This window comes from Xenopus laevis, chromosome 4S, assembly GCF_017654675.1.
Source record: "Xenopus laevis strain J_2021 chromosome 4S, Xenopus_laevis_v10.1, whole genome shotgun sequence".
NCBI classification, from domain to species: Eukaryota; Metazoa; Chordata; class Amphibia; order Anura; family Pipidae; genus Xenopus; species Xenopus laevis.
The window spans coordinates 85,530,641-85,543,663 of NC_054378.1; positions in this window are offsets into that span (position 1 = coordinate 85,530,641).

Consider the following 13,023-nt stretch of genomic DNA (forward strand, 5'->3'; position numbering starts at 1 on the left):
CATCTACATCATCTACAGTATATGCCCTATATTTGGTAAGTGAGTTAAATGCATTTAGTTATTCTGTGTTAAACACACAAACCGAAGTGACTTCATCTGTATGTTGTCTTTGCTCTGATATCCACATGCTATCTGTGTTAACTATGTTACTTGTATGTAGTAATGTACATTTAAGAGCATATCTCCTCACATAAAGTACAGTGACTAATCTCCCCGAACTGCCTTCCTGCCGGCTAGAATGTTAATCGCCTGCTGGATGGCATTCAGAACACTTCTGCTTTCCGAAGCCTCCCGGAGTTTCCTTGTGAAGCAACTTCAAACGACTTCGGAAAACTAAACTTTCCGAGTGCTATCCCACCGGCGATTTACACTCTAGTCGGCATGAAGGCAGTTCGGGGAGATTAGTCACCCGAAGAAGCGATTTTTCGATGGGTGACTAATCTCCCAAAATAGCAGCGTGTGTATCTGCCCTAAACTGTAGTGACCCAAATGCTATTAATAAAATTACTAGTGTCAATTTGGGTTGCACCGAATCTACTATTTTAGGAATCGGCAGAACAACAAACCCCTTGTGAACGATTCGGCCGAATACTGAATCAAATCTGAACCCTAATTTGCATATGCAAATTAAACAAACAAGGTTAGTTCTACGACAAAATGTTTTTATATTTGTGTGACGAAAAGTCATATGATTTTTTGGATTCGGATTCGATTCTGCCAGACACTTGTATTTGGCCAAATCCTGCTGAAAAAGGCTTAATCCCGAACTGAATCCTGGGTTTGGTGCATCCCTAGCATCAATACCCCCCCAACCCGCTTGCAAACAATCCCAATACCTTTCCTTCCCTCCATCTGTGTGCCCCCAAACCCTGCCTACATAAAGAATTTGGGCCACCCTCATCTATCCCTGCTCCATGACATGACACCACATGTGACATCACGAGACCAGTAAAGGCCAGTAGAAAAGGTGGCAACCCTAATGTTAGCTCTAGGGCTCCATTCATGTGTTGCACCCACACATGAAACCGACTTGCACCCAATGAATAAAACCTTAACCTTAGAAATGACACAACCTGCATGTTTAGTATATGATGTTTGTAAGAAGTTTAATAAGATTTAAATATTAGTTCTAGGATGTCATTTAAAGTTGTGCAAGTTTTAAGTCTAATCATGGGCAAGTTCTTAAATGAATCTTGAAAACAACTGATATAGCAAAAAGGCAACTGATATAGTAAATAAAATAACATTTTCACAGCAGAAAGAGTTGTGTTGTTTGTTAATCCCCATTTGCAGTTTTCACTAGGAATTAAGAGTTTTTAGACTTTTAGAGCTCAGCAACAGGACTGTTTAAGTAATCTCTGAGTTGTAACACCCCCTAGAGCAGAATAGTACTTGAATGTGTATCTTCTCTATATGCTAAATATGTCAATTCATTAAAAAGTTTTCTGACTATAAATAGATTATTCCTGAAAAATGTCAATTTCATACAGAATCGATATCAAGCGAAAAAACATGCTCATTCTTACAAAGCAGTATAACTGTTCTGGCTTTTGCTTAAAGGAGAAGGAAAGGTTAAAACTAAGTAAGCCTTATCAGAAAGGTCCATCTAAATATACCAGTAAACCTTCAAAGTAATGCTGCTCTGAGTCCCCTGTCAAAAGAAACACTGCATTTCTGTCCTTCTATTGTGTACACATGGGCTTCTGTATCAGACTTCCTGTTTTCAGATTAAACCTCATTGCCCTGGGCAAGAGCATGATCAGTTTGTTCCTCTTCCCCTGCCCCCTCCCTTTTCTACTGTAATCTGAGCACAGAGCAGGGAGAGACTCAGGCAGGAAGTGATGTCACACCACATTAATGCTGCAGCTCCTATCCTAAACAAACAGAGAGTTTCTAGAGCTTTTTACTCAGGTATGGTAAAACATTATACAGAATAAATATAGCATTCTAGCTTGCACTATTGCGGCTAATCTATTGGCAATGAAATGCCTCCGTAGCTTTCCTTCTCCTTTAACTGGAATAATGTGGCCTAAATACTGGATCATTTTTAATAACATTTAAAGCATTACTACATCAATAGAATAATGGTTAGCACATTAACACAACATACAACTCATTCTTGCATTTATTACTTAACATACTAAATTAGACTAATTCCCTTGGATTCATCCACCATATGTGCTTTACCCAGAAGCACCAGGCCCTCAGAGGATGAAAAGAAGACAATGAGCTCTAAAATCCTAATGAATTAATTTACTTTTACATCAATCAAGGCAATGTATGCAAGGAAAGCTGCAGTATCGAAATATAATTGCATTGATCTACCTTCCAAAAACCTATTGACCTTACATAGTTTCTGTATGAATACTGCTGTAATGGCTGATTATAAAAAGAATTTCAGAAAGTGTTTATCATTTATTTTATGCTGTTGTTTTAACTGAGAAAATTTGGATAGGGAAAGAAAGTTACTATAGCTATAGGGCATATTTAATTGCATTCTCAAAACTTCTTTTAATCCTATAATAACAAAAAATTAAATCAGTGCTGACATTTTTTGTTGCCAGAAGAAGATACTAAAAGGGTAAAGAAATAATTGTTAATTCTGAGAACATAATTAGCAACTTTAAAGCTTTAATCTAGAAATGCATATTCTAAGCCCTGGTAAAAGATTAAGAAAAGATAATGAAAGCCTTTGAAAATGTATCTGTCTATGTTTTTAATTGTAAATTATGAAAGCTATGATTAGCTTGTTCACTAGGTACATAAAATAAACAAATATGATAAGTTAGAAATGTTGGTGGAAGATCAATTAAAATGACATTAACAATTTTCGGCAATGTTTGAGCATTTTAGTGCCTTTCCTATTTTTCTCTATCTCCTATATTCCATTCATACTTCTCCCCACCTTCCGTTTCATCATACTTTTCCTCTACTGCCCACTCTATCTTGGAGTGTGTGGTGTTGTATGAAAAGAAACCTGGTATCTTGCAGCTCTAACCTTTGAGTATTATGAAGCTAGTCATCCCTCACATTCTAGTTAATTACTATTTTAAGAATTGAAATGCACATTAAACAGTGTAAAAGGGAAACATTTTTTAACTTAATATCTGTTTTTAAAATAGCAATGTTTTAATTTCTGGTAATTCTGGCTCATTTCAAGGATGAGAATGTCAATTTGTGAACAAGCAGGCCCCAAACCCAGAGGGCTGAATAAAAATACGTCTTTTCCATTTTAGCCACAGGATGGCAAGTGTTTATAAAATTAAATCTAAAAAAAGGGCCTGCCTAGACTGAAAGTACTTAGCCTTTTGGCACTTTCAAATAATTACAAATAATAGAACAGTGTTGTGATTCAGCCAAACAAAGGCTACATTAATGGCCAAAAGTCCCTTAATGTCAATATCTTAATTAATTGTAGCTTGGTTAGCTTATAGGAAAAAAAGCAACATCAGGCAAAGGGTAGCTGAGGATCAAGAGACTTCAAGATAACTGATTACAAACTGATCTAAAGATCATGAAGGATATCAGTAATAAGGAACTGAAAAGTGACTGGGGTGTTACAGGGACCAAAATGCATAACAAGGAAATGCAAAGTTCTGAAGGCTACCTTCCATTTATCACTTTGGCAAATATGAATTAAACCAAGAGCAAGGGATCCTGGCCCTGTTAAATTTCCTGTAATTAATAAACAGGTGAAGTGTTCCATCCTTTGGAGAAGATGGAGGCACCAGCAGGGAAGAAAGAATGGAAAATAAAGGCTTATTTTAAAATTTCCTTTAAAAAAATCCTTTAATTTGGTTTTGGACAAATTAAATGCTCTGCTTAAGGAAATTCAACACCAAGTAGAAGATCAATAGGACAATCATAGGGACAGCATGGGGGGGAGGAGCTTATGAGCTTAATTTTTATTGAAGAAATCTGAAAATTCAAAATAGGTAGAGGGAAAATTGTGAGAATAGAGTATAAATTAGGACAATGGAAATTGATTGTTTTAGTTCCCCTTTTATTAATGCTAGAAAATAATTTCCCTTTAACTAAGTCAATAATGGCATTATTTCTAACAAAGAAAATACCAAATATATTCCAGATTCTAGAATTTCTAGATACCTTTTCAATACCTTATTCACTTGAAAAGCTTTAATGAGTGGGACAGTTCTTCAAGTAAGGAAATGGTGGTACTGTGTTCCCTCTAGGGAAGGGGATTCTGTAACAGAATGGAGCTACCCTTCTACATGACATCAGAGGGGCAGATTTACTAAAGGGCGAAGTGGCTAACACAAGCGTCAATTTGTTAGCGTTACCGCCCGCAGGGACATTGCCAATTTACTAACTGCCGCAGGTGCCAATTTGCTAGCGAAAGAGACAGGCAGTTGCGGTTATTTGCATTCTATCACCAGGTGAATTTCTGCTCTGGCGAATGGACGTTACGCCACAAATTCAGTAAAATGCAGATTTTACTGAACGTTACCTCTTTTTCCAGACTTGCCTTCGCCAGCTCATACCAGGCAAAGTGCACTGGAGAGCATAGAACTTCCTCAATCTTCTGTTACTTTCATCATATTCTGAGTGGAAAAAGCATCAAAGTTCAAAAAATGCTGGCAACTTTTCCTATTTTCAGAGTGATAGGCTGCAAAAGTCCTTAAAAAAAATAATTTGTAACTGGTTTTATCCATACATTTTCTAAAATATGGAACATTAACGTTACAGTGGGCTCATGTATAGGGCATTATAACAACGAATTTTCGCTAGCGGTACTTCAGTAATGCAAGCATTTCAAAGCGAAGATATGCTAGAGATCTTGCAAACAGGTTCATTTGCATATGGCGGAAAAATTTAAGTTGTATGGACTTCTTTACATTTACACTGTTTATTACACATGTCCAGGGAACCTTAAAAGACAAGGAAAGTCTAAAATAGAATAATGCTAGAAATGCTGTATTTTGTATACTAAACATAAGCATGAACTAACTGCACCACAAAACCTAATCAAACAAATGATTTATGCTTTCAAAGTTGGCCACAGGGGGCTGTCATCTTGTAACTTTGTTAAACATCTTTGCCTGACCCTGACCCTGCACATGCTCAGTGTGGTCTGGGCTGCTTAGGGATCATCATAAACAAAGCTGCTTGAATTCTGCATGGCTGGTAAGTAAGGCGAGGGCTCCCCCTGCTGTTCATAAGTATGATTGTTTCCCTGCTCAGCAGTTAGGGAACATCTGACAATTCCTATCCACAGAAGTAAATGAAGGGAGAATTTCACTGCATACAGTCAGGTTTCTTATAAAAACGGTACACATTTTTTAATTAAAGTATATTGGAGATAGGTTTCTTTTTCATTAAAGAAAGTAAAAATGGGATTTAATTTTTTTGCTTTTCCTTGTCCTTTAATTAAGACAGTAAAGTATTTGCTGCAACATATAACATAAAGAAGTCCATATAACTTAACATTTTCTGCCATATACAAATTAACCTGATCGCAAGATCTCTACCATATCTTCGCTTTGAAATGCTTGCATCTCACTGAAGTACCGCTAGCGAAAATTCGCCCAATACGAAACTTGTTCGGCGCCCAGTACAAAACTCTGCATGTTGGTGAATTGCCATTGTATGAGCCAATTTTTGCCTGGCAAAGTGTTGTGCTGGGTGCGAAGTGGACGCTTGCAAATTTTGGCCGGTTAGTAAATCTGCCCCAGAGTTCCTTGAGTTGATGCAAAATAATAAAAAGACACAAGAGTTGGTCTCTTTGAAAGTTCTGGAGCACATTACTACTTATTTTTTAGTTTTTTTTTACTTTATGTCTGTTCCTGGATATATAATTGCTGCCTTCCCCAAACAATTGTTTATTTTAATGGACATATTTATTTCCAATCATTTAGGCTGTTGGTCATTCAAATAGCTATGCATGTGTTTGCCTGCTTATATGGTATCCCTGTGTTTGGCCCATGGGACAATCACTTGAATACTGACCGGCGTATGGCCATCTTTAATCTGAGGTCTGTTATTAAATGTTAAAATGTTATTAAACATATCAAAATAATGTATTTGCAGCAAATATACAAAGCACAAGATAAAATTTTAAGATATTCTTTTGTTACATGTTGCACCCCTTTTTGCCCAAAAGCTATGGAACAGTCTGAAAAATCTTATTTAGTGGTGGACAGCTTGCTTCTGATCACTTTCGATGATATGTTTATTTTTCCTCTTTCTCTTTTGTATCAAGACAATATAAGGAAATGCCTTCGTGAAATTAGATTTTTTTCTTGACATTTGGCGCCCAGTAAGCTATTTAATGCCATGTGTTTCTATTGAGACATGGGATTTCATATAATTTTCGGCAAAAAACATTTTAAATGAAACAATTGAATTTTGTGCATCGTCTGGTGGAGCACTTAGCTTACAAGAATGCATTTTCAAATCAAAAGCTTTTCAATCATTGCAAATATTATTCAGAGGATTTTGTGCAATATGGGATTGAACAATTTAAATTTTATTGAATGTTTCACTGAGTCATAGGTGATGCATGAATTCATTTTACTTATATGTCTAATATTTTTGCAGTGCAAGAGACATATGGCCGACAGGGAAATGAACCTTGCATTTATGGCAAATATAATTTTATTTAATGCTTTAAAGGGAAATTAAGTCTGAAGTGCATTTTTACATTTAAGTAGTAGTATAATAGTGGCCTATACTTCAATGTATAGAGCTTTATAACATTGTTGATGCCTCTAAATATTATAGGGGCATTTTGTGCTTTATAATTCAAAGTGAAAACAAGCATAGCAAGCCCACAGTCTCTTCCCATTGGCTGAAGAACTCGAACACCAAATCCTTTAACTATAGGAGCAGTATAGTGTTATGGGAGCCTATACAATACTTTAAGTAAAAATATTGAGTCCCCAGCTACAAAAGAATTTTCATTTATTCTGGTGAAGGCATCTGCAATATAATGAGACAATATCATAGCATTTGTTTATATAGGCCGTGCATTATTCATTCAGTCTGTCATGAACAATTTATAATACAACTCTTTTTTAAACATCATTATACATGCTGTTAATAGATACAGTAATTCTTACCTAAGCATGAATCCATGAATATACATTATTTCTTTATCATATCATATTTAGTTTACTAGAATGCTTTTTTTCTTGCTATGGTCATCCTTGAAAAGAAGGATACTATTGTTTCTTCTGACACTGCCCTATAAAATGTTCTTGCTCCCTCTCCATCTCTGTTGATCTAGATTGAAATATATTCACCTCCACAACAGGTAAGATGCCAATTTGTTCTCACAAGTGTGGGGAAGTTTTGAAATTATTTTGTTAACCGAAAAATACAGATTTATCAGATGGTTTCTGATTTTAATACATTATGCCTCACTCTGACCATTTCACTATAGGACAAAAAAACATGCTGCCTTGGCCACAATGCTTTATAAGGATGGGATTAATCATGGGAGCAAAGAGGCAAAGACAATATTAACAGGTTAGAGGGGTACATTTGTCTGATTTCATTTCACCAACAGAAATCATGATTAGAAGAAAGAAGCAGGTGCCTGATATATAAAAAATGTCATTTTCTCTTCCCCTTGTATTACTGAGCAACAGTAGTATATATATATATATATATATATATATATATATATATATATATATATATATATATATATATATATATATATATAGTATCGAAATGCGCCCCAGCACTCTCAATAGTGTAGTCAGCGTTGATCTCGGTACACGCTCCTGTGGGGGACCCCCGATGCCCTTTATCAAGCCATAATAAAAATGAGCATTATACAAGTGATTTTTAAAAGCAACATACAGAGGTGTGGTGGATTAAAAAACTTGGATCTCTATATCCCTCAGGTCTCAATAAGGACTATGATCTATTTCTATTCCTTTAAATCCACTGAGAACGTATATAGGGTTAAAATCAAGTGGTGATGGATGTGGACTAATCATTATGCAAATTATGAAGTCATTTCCTGTATGTTGCTTTTAAAAATCACTTGTATAATGCTCATTTTTATTATGGCTTGATAAAGGGCATATAGCCTGCCCGAAACGTCGCTGTATTGATGCTATATTTGTAATATACACTTTTGCAAAGAATCGTGTGCTGCTTCATTCTTCTAACTATATATATATATATATATATATATATATATATATACAGGGCCGCCATCAGGGGGGGACAGGGGGGACAAGCGTACCGGGCCCGGGCATGAAGGGGGGCCCGGCAGCGCTGCATTTTTTTTGAAGATCCGGGCCCCCCTTACGAGCGCCCGAGCCGTACGTCATTCCTCTTGAGTGCCGAATGCGGAAGTGCCGAAAAGCCGAAGCCGATGCGCCGAAAAGACCCGAAGTCACGGAAAAAGCCGAAGTCCCGAAGCGCCGAAAAGACCCGAAGTCACGAAAACAGCCGAAGCCGAAGTCCTGAAGCAGCGCAAAGACCCGAAGTCACGAAAACAGCCGAAATTGAAGTCCTGAAGCGGTGAAAAGACCGAAGTCACGAAAGGAGGCGAAGTTGAAGTACTGAAGCCATGAGTTCAATTCTACTGAACACCAGTTTGTGTTTTTTTTTTTTTAATCCCCTGGCCACCAATGTATTATTTTAATATTCTATAGGCCCCTGCCACCAATCTTTTTTTTAAAACTTTTTTTTTTGGGGCCCCAATTTTTTTTTTAACTCGTAAGGGGCCCCTTGCCACCATTGTTTTTTTTTGGTTTTTTTTTTAAAAAAAAATTAATTTTCTTTTTGGTGGCCCCAAATTTTTTTAACTTGTAAGGGGGCCCCTGCCACCAGTTTTTTTTTTTTTTCAAAAAAAAATTATTTTTTTTTTTAAATTTTTTTTTGGGGCCCCAATTTGTTTTTAACTTGTAAGGGGGCCCCTGCCACCAGTTTTTTTTTTTTCAAAAAAATTTTTTTTTTCCAAATTTTTTTTTTGGGGCCCCAATTTGTTTTTAACTTATAAGGGGGCCCCTGCCACCAATGTTTGTTTATTTTTTAGTTTTTTTACATTTTTTTTTGTTGGGGCCCCAAGTTTTTTTTAACTTATAAGGGGGCCCCTGCCACCAATGTTTTTTAAAAAAAAAAAAAAATTAAAATTTTTTTTTTTTGGGGCCCCAATTTTTTTATAAGGGGGCCCTGACCATCAATAGCTTTTTACAACTTGTGTGGGGGGGGGTTACTTTTTTAGCGCTGATGTCTGTGTGGTCTTTTAACCCCAAAAATTTTGTTGTACGGGGCCCCGTGATTTCTAATGGCGGCCCTGTATATATATATATATATATATATACATACAAACACACTGTTCCAAATACCTTTTGTCTTGAAACCTCTGTTGTGAATAAAAGAAATGGATTTCTGTTTAAGATACCTGGATGTTGCTACATTTTTACTGTAGTATTGCTAAGGCTAATATTTGAGTGATATTCTTTTGTCTGTCTATTAAAATCAGTTACTTTAACTAAGCCTGTTGAGTGCAGTTTACCTGCACCCAGGCATGCTATGTTTTTGTTTGGTGAATGCTATATATATATATATATATATATATATATAAATATATATATATATATATATATATATATATATATACAAATTTGCCCATCACTACCCCCACCATCCTCTGCACTTTTTCATGCACAGTACAGATATAACCCTAATGGAACCTCATTTCTTCTAATCTGAAGGGATGCACTTTTGTTCTCTAGAGGATCTGTTGGTGAATAAAGCATCAGAGACGTTATTACATGGCTGTCTTATAATATGCAAATATCAAAATGCTGTGCTGATCCAGCAGAATTCTGCACTGAAATCCATTTCTCAAAAGAGCAAACAGATTATTTTATATTTAATTTTTAAATCTGACATGGGGCTAGACATATTGCACTTTCCCAGCTGCCCCCAGTCATGTGACTTGTGCTCTGATAAACTTCAATCACTTTTTAGTGCTGTGCTGCAAGTTGAAGTGATATGATCCCCTCTCCCTTCCTCCCCCAGCAGCCTAACAACAGAAGAATGGGAAGGTAACCAGATAGCAGCTCCCTAACACAAGATAACAGCTGCCTGGTAGATCTAAGAACAACACTCAATAGTAAAATCCAGGTCTCACTGCGACACATTCAGTTACAATAAGTAGGAGTAACAACATCCTGCCACATATAGTTCCATCCTGAAGTGCTGTCTCTTTCTGAAAACACATGACCAGGCAAAATGACCTGAGATGGCTGCCTACACACCAATATTACAACTAAAAAAATACACTTGCTGATTCAGGAATTAAATTTTATGTTGTAAAGTGAGTTATTTGCAGTGTAAACAGTGTAATTTAGAAATAAAAACGACATCATAAAAATCATGACAGAATCCCTTTACGCATCTCAGTGTAAACTATACGAACTTGGCCAGCTTGGTCCCCTTTTGCCTTTATCAATTTGATTGCTTTATTCTGGACTTGTCTTTTTCAGTCATGTCCCTGTTCTTGTCCAGCATTTTTAATCATTAGAGTTTCAAAATGTATACATCTTGGGGAAGTTTATACAATTAAACCATAGCAAATACATTTCATTTGAGAGCTATAACTATGTTTTCCTTCTGCCCTTGGTAGAGAATAGGTTTCTGGCAACACATAGCATTTCTCAAAATATAACATAATTTACAGCAAATTACATAAATACATTAGTGCTGCAAAGTAACATAAGTGATGTAAAATAACATTCTGTAAACCATCAATATCTCTAAGATTCAGAATGTCACATTAATCTGGTTTGCCAGCTGATTCGATTTCCCTCAAATTTTATATTTCAGAACCACTTGAGCCAAACATTCCATTGTATATTTAAGTTACAATAGCTGGACTTGAATGGCTTTGCATCACAAAAGAAATATTAGCTTTGTCAATAACAGTTATTAAGGGCCGACTGAAAAGAAAAGTAATAAACAAGAGTTCATGGAAATGTCGTTTGTAAGCACATGGAATTTAATGTTTGTTATATTTTTAATAATATAATATTTTTGTAAAAACAAATGTAAGTTTCAGATTGATACCAGAAACAGTTTGTCACTCAAAATGTTTATTGACGTGTCTCCAGCCTAAATTTATATATGTGTACACACAATGTGTATTGCCATTGTATGTATTTTTTTTACTTAATATTTGCTTTAGAAACAACTTTGATTCCATTCATTTTTACCCTCAGCATTAACGTCACTGATTAAAATAATTATGCCCATAGAATCCCAGTGATATGTTTTACAGATAAAGAGTGAGATATTGCACATGTCTTATTTATTGCCAATCAATACCACACTAAAAGTTCTTCCTCCATAGTTCATAGATGGCTGAACATGTTTGCATTAATCAGCTTCAGTGTGGGCAGTTACAAAATGTTGTTTGGAATTAAATGCACAATTTCTGCAATTGATATCCTTCTGGATCCATTTATAACTAGGAAAGCTAATGCCCCTAACCACCCAAAACCTACTCTGGGTGGGGTGGTTTATGAGGTAATTCTGGGATTCTTATACTGTAGACTGGGGTACACAACACATTGAGACCACCTTTTCCAGTGGGGTGGGGAAGAGTGAGTAATAAAGTCATGGACAGTAACCTTGAACCCTACTGGTTATCAGGGCAATAATCTTGTGGTTCATGTCATTGACCCCCAACTGACACCCCATGCACTATTGTTTGTGAAAGTAGTTTCTTAAATAATAGTCAATTGCCAACCCCTTCCAATAACCCTGAATATTACTGATTGGCTAAGGGGTTCCTATGTTAAAACACATGTAAATAAAAAAAAATGTATGCTATTCTCAATGTAGCCTGCATTTGGGTTTGGCTTGAAATTATAGCAATATGACTGATGTGACAACCCAAAGATTCCCAGTAAATGCCAACACAAATAGAAAATGAACCCAAATTTAATACACAGGAACTGGGCTGAAAAAATGGTTAGTTAGTGCAGAAATTAACAAAGTGGAACATGGAAAATGTAATAATAAGCAATAACAAAGTTCAATGCAATATAAACCAATTAATTCCACCCTGGCATTTAAATGTAACAACATGGTAAATAAACACCTAATATGCAATACACAAATGTTTGGAAGCTTCCCTAAGATCCTAAAAGCCAGAAAAGTTGGTGCCCTTTAGCAACATTTAACTTTCAGAAAGTCTGAGCTTTGTATATTAAACTTAAGGGGCGATTCACTAACTTCGAGTGAAGGATTCGAAACTTCGAATTTCAAAGTGTTTTTTGGGCTACTTCGACCATTGAATGGGCTACTTCGACCCTCGACTACGACTTCGACTTCGAATCGAAGGGTTCAAACTAAAAATCGTTCAACTATTCGACCATTCGATAATCGAAGTACTGTCTCTTTAAAAAAAACTTCAACCCCCTAGTTCGCCATCTAAAACCTACCGAACTCAATGTTAGCCTATGGGGAAGGTCCCCATAGGCTTCCCTACGTTTTTTTGATCGAAGGATATGCCTTCGATCGTTGGATTAAAATCCTTGGAATCGAACGATTCGAAGGATTTAATCGTTCGATCGAAGGAATAATCGTTCGATCGTACTATCTGCGCTAAATCCTTCAACTTCGATATTCGAAGTCGAAGGATTTTAATTCCCAGTCGAATATCGAGGGTTAATTAACCCTCGATATTCGACCCTTGGTGAATCGGCCCCTTAATGTATTCAATTTAAATGTATTCTGTCTCTTTAGGGGGTGATTTATTAAGGGTTGAATTTTTGAATTTTTTTTATGGGCAAAACTCTCAAATTCGAATTGTGAATTATCCAAGCTCTATTCAAATTTGAGTTTTCAAGTCAGTAATATTCGCTAGAGTTTTAAATATTCAATTTTTTTATAAATAACCCCCCAGTTGAATTTCAAGTATATTTGAATTTAAAAGTTTAAAAAAACTCAAATGAATTCAAAATCGACCTTTAATAAATGTACCTCCAAATGTATTTATCCTTGACTCTAGGCAAAGCTTTTACTGTACTC